Consider the following 12806-nt stretch of genomic DNA (forward strand, 5'->3'; position numbering starts at 1 on the left):
CAAAACTACATTTATTCACTGTAACTTACAAACATCTAAAGTGATAATACCCTCCCACTCCTTGGCTCAAACCTCATCCCTGGCTTTATTATCCAATGCTTCTAGCCTTCTAGAACTTAGCACCAGCTGGAACAGCCCTGAGTGAGCATGAACTCAGTGTTTTCTATTTCGGATTTTGGTATGGGTGTGCCAGGTAGAGGCAAAGTGAAACTCTGCCTGCTTTGAGGGGACATCACACAGGGGTATCAGTGTCTCTTCTACCTCTTCCAGGTGCCTAGTGACTCAAGCTTCTTCTTCTGTGCCTGCAAGGGGTGAGTGAGCCCAGGGCTAAGAGTGGCCCTTCAAACATCCCATGACAAAGCCCTGATTTGGACCTCTTATCCATTGGAGTCAAGCCTCCAATGAGAGCTCGCTTATTTGTCATGTCAGTTGCAGATGGATCAGGACTGAGGTACTTTATCTTTGAGATAAGGGTTTGGGGATACTAGCAGAGTCAGAGAGACCTGTATATGGGCCAGACAGTTTCCATGGCACCAGCCTATAGTGGGACCACAGGAGGAAGGACAAGCTGGGGAGCTCCTCTTTTTCCTCCATGGTTCTGCCCAGTGACTCCTGGAATTCCTCCATAGCAGAAATTCCTCTGAGGCTCATTGCAGATCTGGACCCTGGGCTTTGGGGATGGGCTCTTCTGCCATAGGAAATAGCAGTGGACCCGACATCTCCCAGTGAGGCTAAACACTGACTACTTTGGAAGTCAATAGGCCTAGGCCCCCATATTTCTTCATTGGTAGCTCCAGGACACTGATGATCTAAAGAAAGCACAGGTGAGGAAACTTTCTGTGTACTGTCCCCTCTTTGGGGACCATGGTCATCTTCCTTTGTGCCTTGGCAGACAGTAGGTACAGAAGAGTTGGAAAGTATCTGAGGGGCACCAGTGTTCAGAGGTGCCCTCTTATAGCATTTCTTCTTCAAACCCGGCCAGTGCTCCTCCAGATGCTGCAGGAGGAAATGGGCATATAAGACTCATCCTAGTCTGGAAGTTTTGCTCCAGGGGGCAAAACTTTTGGGTGGAGGTAGCTAAGGGGATAGTCAACTATCTCTGAGTGTCAGAGACCAAGGGTCTGCTTGCTGACATGCCTGGTTCCTTGCAACTATGCACTTCACCTCCTCCTCATATCCATACCTGCATCCCTTTCTTGGTGAAGCTCCAGGCAGGATGCCTTGACTTCCTGTAGGTCACATGTTTCTTATAAGAATGGTCCTGTCCACCTGGTGACTCTCAGCACACCACTGTATTTGGGGTCCTCCATGCCCCACCCAGTTTGCTAATGTTTCCATGTATCCTGTCTGCCTGGTGTCTGATTGCCTCTTGCCTACCAATTGCTTCTTTCTTGTTGTCCCTGATGTTCTCCCTTCCCTATCTACCTGCTCAACACTGAGTTCTTCCTCATATTCATTAGAGACAGTATGTGCATCTCTGGTTTGGAAGATAGGATTTCTGCCACAAATTTGGGGTTTATTTTGTCCTCCACCTATAAACAGAAGGATTAGGAGTGAGTATTGGGGACAGGGAGTTCTATGTGGCTACAAAGTCATGATGACATCAAACACACACACACACACACACACACACACACACACACACACACACGAGAGACAGAGAGAGAAAGAGAGACAGAGACAGAGACACAGAAAGAGAGACATAAAGAGAGTCCTGAAGGTAGGTAAGCTGGCTCAGTTACAATGACTGGGATGCCAAACTCAGAATCTGGCCCGCACCAGGGCTCCAGGTGCAGCTCACTTGCTCAATGAAGTGCTTCTGGGAGCACAGCTCATCAATGTAGCTCAGGACTCCTGCATCTGAGTAGAAGTCCTCTCCTTCCTGCTCTGGCCCACTGTTCTCTTCCTCATTTTCTGTGGGCACTGCTGTGAATGACTGAGGAGGCCTCTCCAGCCAGTCCATAATATCCATGTACTCCTGCACATCTTCAGGTGGAATTTCCATGGGTGCCTCAATCTTTCGTAATTGCCTGTTTCTGAGTACTAGGAGGCATGTAGGGTCAGTCTTGGGACCAGTCTTCATGGAGTTGCATGCTAGAAGATAGGAGAACTTGATGATACAAAGATTGGTTTCAGTTCCCCCCTAACCATGCCATGTAGACCATAGTTCAGAGAAACCACAATGGCCTAGGGTAAGTCAAACCTAAAGATGTGTGAGAGGGGACATTGCAAAGTGTTGATATGCCTAGGACAGTCATGTGGGAGAGCATTTGGAGCCACCAATATTTCAGGTACTCTTCAAACTCAGTGGCCAGGTCCTGATCATATGGAGGCCAGCTCAATGATTACCAAGTTCAAGACTAAGGGCTGCAAGGGTCCCCAGGCTACATATAAAATGCCCTAACCTGAAGGAAGAAGCCTATGTTCAGGGAAAAAATCCATTTTGACTGATTTGACCTCTGCATAAAGACCTAAAGTTATATGATCACTACCTGGTTCCTCAAAAACCTCAGAAGCTGGAGGCCTTGGAGGATCTTGCCTTGAGGTTGTAAGAACTTGGCACTGGATACTTCTGATCATCTCCAGCCTTGAATTCTCGATCTCCAGCCTTGAATTCTCCATCTCTTGTGCACTCTCAAATTCTGTAAACCTAAGGATGAGGGAGGCCAGGGACCAGCCAAGAGATTACTGAAGATAATCACAGGTGCAGGGTCTTGGGATGATCTGGTACAGTCCCATGAAGTTGCTGATCTTGGAACATAACCACAGCTCTGGGGGAACATTATATTCCCTTGGTATTTGTGGAAATCAAATCAGTTTGAGGTGGCCCAAGAAGGACTTTCATGTGACTCTTCCTTACGGCCTATCTTTTCCTTGCCTAGAGCCACACAGAAACTCTTACTGGTAATATGGCCACAGATATGATTGATGGAGTACATCAGGGATCTTGAACCAGATCCAGAGATGCTGAAGCTGAGCCTGGGAGACCTGGAATGACCTGGGAAACAAAGGCCCAGGAGATGGCAGGAGAAAGTAGAAGGGAAACTGAGAGGTGTGGCTGCTTCCCTCTGAGAGCTTTTAGTTGGCTTGTGTGAATGAAAGCATCACATGGAAAAAAGACAGAAAGACCAGAGACATATCCTCAGATGTGTAAGAAGCTTCCTTCCCCTCTGCATGCTTCTGTTCATAACCACTCCAGGTACATAAGGATACAACTGAAGCCACCCTATTGGGATGCAGTAGTCTCTACTGTCAAAAAGCAGTGACTCAGTACCAGCTAGTTGACTTAAGACTTGTGAAGCATGTTTGTATTTTACAATTCTCAGTGCTGCAGGAGACCCAACAGGGCTGGAATGGGTCATTTTCCCTCACAGACTTTCAAAAGAAAGGCAGTGATAGATTCATGGCCAATGAGGGCAGAGCTGCTGAGAACATGGGGCAAATAGCCCAGCACTGCAGGAGGTGAGAACAGCATCCTGGAACTTATAGATTACCACAAGCAGACCAAGTATCGGGTAATCTTCCTTTAAACATGTGGGTGCCAAACTCACCAGATCAAGCTCCAACTGAGTAGTACCCCCAATATATACCCTCCTCCAGAATCCTGATTCAACAGACCCACCCATGATTGACAGCTCTCCACATACCCTGCTTCAAAATTCCATTGACTCTCTTTTAAGCCATCTCAAAGAAGATCATCCGATCAGAGTTGCTTGTACACTGCCACTCCTGCAGACCCCTCCATAGGCCCTCCTCCACATTCATGGTCGGATTCCTCTGAGCCAGGTACCGAAGCACTGGACTGGAATTCATTAGAAGCACTCAATCCAATAATTCGGACCCAGTAGACCCAGCCCAAGATGCATCTATAATCTTGAGTCAGAATAAAGTCAGCTACTAAGAACTCCTAATCATGCAACAGACCTCAACGCAAAGATCTATGTCTATTTCCCGGCCTGCCATGTGAGTCTCCTTCTATCACTGTGTGTGGAAGAATGCATGGGACTTAAGTTCCCAACATGGAAGTGAGGGTGACAAAATCAAAGTGAAAGTCATTAGAAATGAGGCCTTGGTTGGTAACCAAGCTTAGGACATGATGTGGGGATCTCAGGATGGGATAGCGCTCTTCTTGGAAGGGAGAAGAGGCCTCCCCAAGTTTACTTTTAGTCCTGTGAGACAGCCACGGAGACTTCAGGAACTTGCTCTTCAAGGTCTTGTCTGGGTCTCCAGTGTCCGGAACTCTGAGATAACAAGGCCTGTGGCTTCAGTCTTCTAGTCTACCTGGTGATATGACTGAGCTGACTGGCAAAATGCACATAATGATCTGGAACCTAGGGTCAATGATTGGGAAATGGTGCAAATCACTGCTGAGGATAAACATGGAGCAAAGAGACCAAAAGTTTCCTCAGGGAAGGTCTAGGGCCTTTCTGGCTTACGGGAAATTCCTTAGATGGTGGGGTGAGGGACAAATGTACAGGTCTTTCTGGAGTCCGGCACTCTTCCCCATCCTGGTTGTGACATGCTGTGGGCCCTAAACACTAAGGTCAATGCTAGAAGATAAAATGCTGAGGCAAAGAACTACCAAATGGGTGAAAGGCCTAAATCCAAACTCAAGCTTTCTGGGATTCCAGAACCCCCAGTGACACCTCTATTTCTCAGAGTGTGACTCTCTGGATTGATTCTGTCACCTTCACCACCTTCCTTGGCCACCTCACACTCATCATGTTGGAGCCCAGTAGGACATTTCAGTCACAGGTGACACTCACATAAGGAAGCAGGAGAAAGCAGACATGTCTGGAGTCTGGGACAGGTGCTTCTGGACCAGAGTCGTGATATGCTGCCAGTGCCGTATATTCCCATGGACACTGTCTGGTTTGAACAAGCAGTTTTCTGGGGAGTTGGTTTGGACATTGGCTGGACAACTCTCTCCAACTGCTCCTTTTGCAGGTGGTGCTGAGTTCACTGGGGACCTGATAGGAACCAGCTGGACAACTGGCTGTGTGGTGGGAGGGTGAGAGCCCAGGACCCACAATCCTTCTTGGGGCTGGACGTCCGAAGAAATTTGAGCGTTTATGAAGGTATTTGCAGCAGGTCTTGTCATGAAGAGAGAAGCAGGTCAACCCATACCCCCACCTTGGGTTACAGGGACATTACAATCGAGGGACACATCTGTGAAGACAATGTTGGCATTGGGCATGGGCTGTACAGGCCTGCCTGGTGTCCCCACTTGCACAATGTTCAGAGGTACAGCTGTACCCAGGGTCGTACTTCCAGCTTCTGCCACCAAAGACATCCCAGGCAAGGCAGATAAAACACTAGAGGATTCCAGGGAGAGACGCCTCCAGTCAGTAGGGGTGCTGGGGCCTCCCAGAATAATTGGAGTGTTGGCTGTGGGGCAGGTGGGAGAACAGGCAGGGTAGCAAATGTAGACATGGAGGCATCGAGGTTGACAGTCATGTTCTGTCCCAATGAAGATGTTGGAAACACAAAGGCAAACAGGAGGGCAGCTCTCTGTTCCCGGTAGTAAGTGGTAATTGGTGGAGTGTCATGGGGAAGAGGAGATTGTACTGTTTGCAGATGTCCCCTAGGGAATTCCCTGCAGGGTTCATCTGGCTGAGCATTCTTCCTGTCCATTTGCCAACATTCTACGATTACTGCTGTGGAGAGGAGCCCTCGGCTTTCCCACTTCTGAGTGACTCTTTTGGGAATCCCTGGCAGAAAACTCATCAGCGTTCTAGCTCTCTCACTAGAGATGAATCAGTGTGACTCTGTCTGGACCACTATGCCAGTAATGATGCCCGCAGGAGGCAAGGCACCATCAATGAGGGCCGGTTTCCAGAAGGGCCCCTGTAAAGTTCGCAGGTTTCAAATATTTTGACCTCAATCCCTTCTGACTGTTCCTTTCACACTCTCAAACCCCCCTCCATTTCTAGTCCAGCACCGCAAAGCAAAACCAACTCTGTGCTACCCTCGGTCAGCCCAGGTACAAATGACTCCTTTAAAAGAAAGACCTCTGCCCACTTACGATCTCTTTCCAGCCCTTTCTTTCCTGCTGTCTTTCTGCTCTTTTCTTGATCTCTCTTCCCGTCTCTCACGCCTCTCTCTTTCTCCTTCTCTCTCTTTCCCACTATTCCCTTGGGGCATACAGGACATTTCCGGTCTCCTCCTTCTCTTATGTCCTCTCTGCGTCTCTGGGTCTGTGTCTCTTTACCTCTTTTCTCTCACCCCATTTTCTAATAAAACTTCTGACTAAGCTCTGTCTACCTAGTGTGCTTGTCGGTCCACCTCTGTCACCCTCACCTGCCATGGGATCTGCCAAGGTTCTCCTCAAGATTCATCAAAACAAGTAGGTTGAAAAGTTGAGAGCAATCACCCATTTCTTTTTTAGTTGACATTTCCTAACTGCTCTGCTTCTGAAGACATCAACTATCTGGTGATAGAGAAGCCTACCTCCAAGGGAAGGCACAAGCAACTCCAGGCTGCCAGTGGATAGAGTAACCTCCATCCCCACAGAGATGACCCCACTGGGCTGTTTCCTTCCTGGCCATTTCTCTGCACTGTCCTTCTAAGGTCTAGGGTAGCCAAGTTAAATTTCTGAGATCCATAATTTCAAAGCACAAGTTCTACCGGCTTGGAGAGATGACCAAGAGCTCAACTGTTGCCCACGAACCTTCCCTGGGACACCACAGTGAACCATTCCACCACATCTGTAAACTGTGCTTAATAGACCTGCCTGCCACACAGGAAGAGCCAGTTTAGGGCCTGTCTTGTATCTTCTGATCAAGTCTGCTTCCTTGTGTCAGCTTAGTTCCACCATGGGCTCTGTTCATTCTGCCATAAGCTGTTTCAGCTTCCAAGGTGAGATGTCCTTGCAGAAGTCCAGTGCTGTTTCCTACCCACTCCCTTTGTCCAGTAAGTCATTGATAGTAACAGATTTAAACTGCCAGTGGCAGGGACTCAGGTGCCACACTCTGGTACTCCAGGCTTACCTTCTGAAGTTATTCCTACAGGCTTGGACAGTAACCACGCCTGTCTGCTAGGATCCATGGTGTCAATCTCAGAGGAATCACAACAAGATCACCAATATGTGCCAGAGGCTCAAGAACGCCAGCCACAGCTTTGAAAAGTCTGAAAGTAAACCTCTCCAGAATGTGGCATTGAGCATTCTATAGTGGGGGAGGGGCAGAGAGTAAAACAGGGCTGGGGACATTCCGTGAGGGGTTGCAGCAGTTGCATGAGGACCTTGGGGTCAGTTCAAAGGATGCATCCTTGTTGGAGGTGATTTCACATAAGTGGTATTTGCCTCTAGGCACATTTTAATGGTTTCTTACAGTCACAACACACTGGGGTCACAGGTGCCCTCTTACTTCATTTCGTCTTTAGTTTATTCCTCCATCCTCAGTCGCATCACTATTACAGCGTGTAGGCTCTTGAGTATTTTTATAATGTTTACACTTACTCAACCAATTATATATTCAGACAAATATATAGGGTCTAAGCAACAGAGAAGACATATTTGTAATTATTATCTTGGGAGATCCTTAGACCATCCTGCTGTGTTCATATCATACTTTATGAAACAGTTCTTGTGTGTCCAGCCATGGCAGTTCTGGGATGTCTGCACCTTGCAGCATGATATTCTCAGTCACTCTTTTGCTAGACTCCACAGCCCATCAAGGCTTTGTTCTGCATAAGTAGCCCATGGCACTCAAAATTGAAAATACTTCTCTTTGCATCGGTGATATTGAGTCCTTTTATTGCAAACAGATATTTGACAATTAAAAATCTGTTCTCCACCAGAAAAAATAATGTGTAAGCTTATGTGACAAATTATCCCTCCTGAACTCCCCAGTGGGAACAGGGTTAAATGGGAGGGACATGAAGAGAGAAAACATCCTTCTACTTCAAGACACAGAGGCTCAGGGCCCCCATTTTCCAGGCATAGAAACCCATTACTGTGTACATTTTGACAAAGACAGAACTTTGATCACTTCAGTTATTTTTCTGCTATGTTTACTTCTGGCAGTTCTATCAGTTTGTGAAATGTGGTTTTCAAGTCTCCTAGTATTAGAGTGTGGCCTTTGATTTGTGACTTACACTATAGAAATGTTGTCTTTACAACTGAGGTTGATGCTATATTTGGGACATGAATGTTGAGAATTAAAACATCATCTTATTGGATGTTATCTGTGATTAATATGAAATATCCTTCTCTAATTTTTTTGAAAATTTTATTCTGAATTTTATTTTGCTAATTGTTAGGCCAGCTTTGACAGCCTGTTTCTTATGTAAATTTTATGAGAAAATTATATCCCGAAGTTTTACCATGAGGTAGTAACTGTCTTTAATGTTGAATTTTATTTCATATTTGCAGCAGAAGGAGAGATCCTCTTTACATAAGCAATCTATTAGCCTGAGTCTTTTTATGAGTATAATATGTCCACTGATATTAAAAGATATTAATGACCTGTGATTCTTAATACTTTATACTTTTTATCAATTTATTTTTATATTCCAATTCCATCCTTCCTCTCCTCCTGCTACTCCCTCTGCCTCCCACCTCTCATTTGTTCCTTGGAGCTGGTAAGGTCTCTGCTAAGAAATATACTACATCTGTCCTATTATCTAGTTAAAACAGCACCAAGAAACCTCTCTTGCAACCATATCATTGTGTCAAGGCTGACCAAGGTAACTCTCCATAAAGAATGGGCTCCAGCAAGTCAGTTTGATCATTAGAGTTAGAATTGGACCCACTGCCAGTGACCATATATTGTCTGACTATCATCATTGTTACCGGAATTAATAGAGTGTAGCTCAGTCCAATGTAGTAGTCCTCCTTTTCAGACCAGAGCCAGTGATCTCTTAGTAGCTCAGGTCAGCATTATCTGTGGGTCTCCCCATCATTGTCTTGTTGTTCACAATATTTCTTCTCTCTCACTTTGAAATTACTCCAGAAGCTTAGCCAAATGGTTAGCAGTGAATAACTGCATCTGCTTCCATCTGTTCCTGCAAGAGGGTTGTAGCTTTTCCAGGGGTTTGGACTGTAGGCTATGTTTCTTTTGCTTTAAGTCTGGTATCCACTTATGAGTAGGTACATACAAATTTTTTTTCCTTTCATTGATACCCCACTCATGATGTTTTATTCTAGTTCTGTGCTTTGCCTTCAAATTTTAGGATGCTATTTTTTCTTACTGCTGAGTAGTACACCATTAAATAAACAAAATCTATTTTCTTTATCTATTCTACAGTTCATGGGTATCAAGATTGTTTTCAAGGTTTGGCTACTATGATAATGTTTCTATGAACCCAGTTGTGTAAGATACCTTACGGTATAATTGAGCGTTCTTTTGGTATATGACTTCACATTCATGTGTGGTTTCCTGAAGCTGTAGTAGATACCTTTGAGATAGAAGAAACAAAAGAAAATGCTTACAACATTCAGATAGACTCATGTGCTAAGGAGAAGGCAAATGAAAATGTAATATGAAATCATGATTGTGTGGGATTGTGTTATTTTGGCTGTTGTGACATACCTTAATATCATTATTTTTACCTGGCAATCACAGTGAGATTTGTTCTTTCCATAACATGGGACCACCAAGTATAGAACAGCTGAGAAGCACTGTCTTCTTTGTATATTTTATCTAATATAAGTGCCCTGTACAGCATTTGACTTTCACAATGTGGGAGGAGACTCCAATCAGTCCATGGACAAGGCCATGAACAACAGTCTTGTATCTGGCACAATTATTCTGTAAATGACATATAATGTAACTGAATTCAGTATGCCAAAAAGGTATTCAAAGGCATTTTTGACATGAGGTCTCCCCAACATCCCATTTATGTTCTGACCTTTCCAGTTTGATATTGTTTAAATTTGTGAAAAATCAAATAAAAGATAAAATATCCAACACTATCTGTGAGAAATTGCATGAAAATAAACCCAGGAGGCTTCAACCCTACAAAACTTTCTACAAGAAACTTGGTCTAGCTGAGCATGGGAGAAATGGTCTTCTTAGAGGAATAAGACAATTTGTAATATGATATTCACTTTTTAGATTAAATTATACTGTAATAAAATCTTCATTATATGTTTAAACAATATCAATTATGTCTTTTCATGAGCACATTCATGGCCACTTTACCATTCGTTATTGCTATAAAATCTAAAATATATTAATTAGAATATAAACTACTGAAATCATATTCATTACCATCTCAGTTATCAGTTCTAGTTTCATTTATTTATCCTTATTTGATTATCTATTACTACCTGCCCTTTCCCAATCACTTTATATCCTTTATTTTTTAATATTATTACCTCCCCACATTAATTTTTAATTTTCATTTTAGATTTTCCTTTCTTGCTGTCTTTAGATACTCCTCCCTTCTTTCATTCTTTCTTCTATCCTTTCCCTTATTTTTTGCTGTGAAATGTTCTTTTAAACAATCTGAAGATTTGGTTCACAGAAAAATTCATGGAAATTATATTTCTTCAAATGAATCTTACACTTATTTTGAATAGAAAGGAGTGTGAACCTTGTATCTTGGTTTGCTTATTGGCATCTACTTTTTCTATTGGAAGTGTAGATTTAAGCATGAGCAGTGAATCTTCTTAGTGAAAATATTAGCAAGATAAATATCCATGACATAATGAATTATTGTTTAAACCCATGAAATATAAAGAATTTCCTTTCACATGTTTGTATTCAATTCGTGGCTTATCAAGCTAGCAAATGTATAACATGAAGTAATTGAATCATTAAACAGTTCCGGCAGTCAGTGTGGAAATTTTTCTGACAATTTTTGAAAAGCTGTTGATTTTTCACAACTAGTATTTCATTGTGGTCTGCAGTCAGCCCTGTTCTGACCATTCATTGAAGGTTGCTGTTTGTATAATGAAAATAGATGATAGAGAGAGGGGAAATTATTTTATAAATGATTCCCATGAATTAGTTGTAAAACCCTGATAGATGTGTTAAACATAGAAATAGGTTATTTCTAATGTTTTACTATGAGGTTGTTACTGTCTTTAATGTTGGGCTGTGTTTCAGGTAGTAGCAGAAGGAGATATCCTATTTTATATACAATCTAGTACCCAGTGTCTTTTAATAATTATCTGATATTAAGAGATATTAATGAGCTATGATTGTTATTTTTTCTTTTTATCTATTTATTTTTATATTCTAATAGCATCTCTACTCTACTCCTGATATTTGCTCTTTGTCTCAACCTCTCATTTGTTCACTGGAACTGGTAAGACTTACCCTAGGAAACACAATATGCCTGACCTGTTATCTACTTGTGGCAGGACCAAGGAAACTCTCTAGCCACCATAATCCTGGGTTGAGGCTGACCAAGGTATCTCTCCATATAGAATGGGTTCCATCAAGTCAGTTTGTGCATTGAAGTTAGATCTTGGACCTGATGCCAGTGACCATATATTGTCTGACAATCACCAGTGTTACATGTATTAAGGGAGGGAAGATCAGTCCGATGTTGTTTCCCTCCTATTCAGACCAGTGACAGTGATCTCTCGGTAGCTCTAGTCAGCTGATTTTGTGGGTCTCCCCATCATGGTTTTAACTCGGTTGTTTATAATATTTCTCCTTTCTCACTTTGAATTGACTTCTGAAGCTTAGCAAAATGGCTAGTGTCAGATTTCTGCATCAGCTTCCTTCTGTTTCTGCCAAGAAATTTGCACATTGTCCATCCTTTTGGACTGTAAGCTAGGTATCTTTTGCTTTATGTCTGATATCCAATTATGAGTGGGTACATAATATATTTTTTTGTTTCTTGGATACCTCCCTCATGATGGATTTTTCTATTTCTGTGTGTTTGTTTTAAATTTTAGGATGTTGTTTCTTTCTCACTGCAGATTAGTTCTCCATTGGGTAAATGTCCCATATTTCTTTATCCATTCATCAGTTGGTGGGGATCAAGTTTGTTTCCAAGAACTGGTTACTATTAATAATGTTGCTATGAATATAGTTGAGCAAGTTACCTTGTGGTTTAATTGAGCATCCTTTGGGTATATGCCTTTGCATTCATGGGTATTTCCTGAAGCTGTATAAGGAAACTTTGAGAGAGAAGAAGAAAAAAAATTGCTGATCACTTACAGATAGACTTAGGTGCTAAGGAGAAAGTAAAGGTAGGGGTAATGTGAGGTCATGATTGTGTGGGATTTTGTTACCTTATGAGTATTGTGTCATATATTAATATCATTATTTTTGCATGGCAATCGCAGTTTGATTCTTTCTCTGAATAACATAAGAAGAACAAGTATAGAATAGCTGAGAAACAATTTTCTTAGGATATTTACTATCCAATACATGTGTCCTGTACAGCATTTAATATTCACAAGTTTTTATATGACTCCAATCAGATCATGGACAAGAACATCAACAACATAGACTTGTATCTGCAAAATTACTCAGTCAGTGGCATATACTTTCACTGAATACAATCTGAGAAAAGGTATTTCAAAGGCTTTCATTTGTTTATATCCTTTTTATTAAGAAGTAAACTTGGTAGAATAAATTAAGCTTCAGAAATATCCATCAGGATTTGAATTTTCCAGTGTTACATCCATTGTGTAAAATTTCAAGCTATTTCTTAGTTTTTATGTTTATAATTTTTATTTTTATTTTTTTGAGACAGCATTTTTCTGAGACTTTGCAGAGTGTCATTTATCTAGCTCTTGTAGACAAGGCTGGTCTCAAACTCACAGAGATATACCTGCCTCTCCCTCCCTAGTGCTGAGAATAAAGACATGTGCCACCACCTAACTTCAAGCTATTTCATGT

The 12806-nt window shown here is 42.5% G+C and overlaps 1 pseudogene; it reads right to left on the minus strand.

The window, feature by feature from the left end:
- Nucleotides 1-245: 245 nt before the first annotated feature.
- On the minus strand, nucleotides 246-7047 carry LOC100773193 (annotated as a pseudogene).
- Nucleotides 7048-12806: the final 5759 nt, after the last annotated feature.

This window comes from Cricetulus griseus, unplaced genomic scaffold, assembly GCF_003668045.3.
Source record: "Cricetulus griseus strain 17A/GY unplaced genomic scaffold, alternate assembly CriGri-PICRH-1.0 unplaced_scaffold_4, whole genome shotgun sequence".
Lineage (NCBI taxonomy): Eukaryota > Metazoa > Chordata > Mammalia > Rodentia > Cricetidae > Cricetulus > Cricetulus griseus.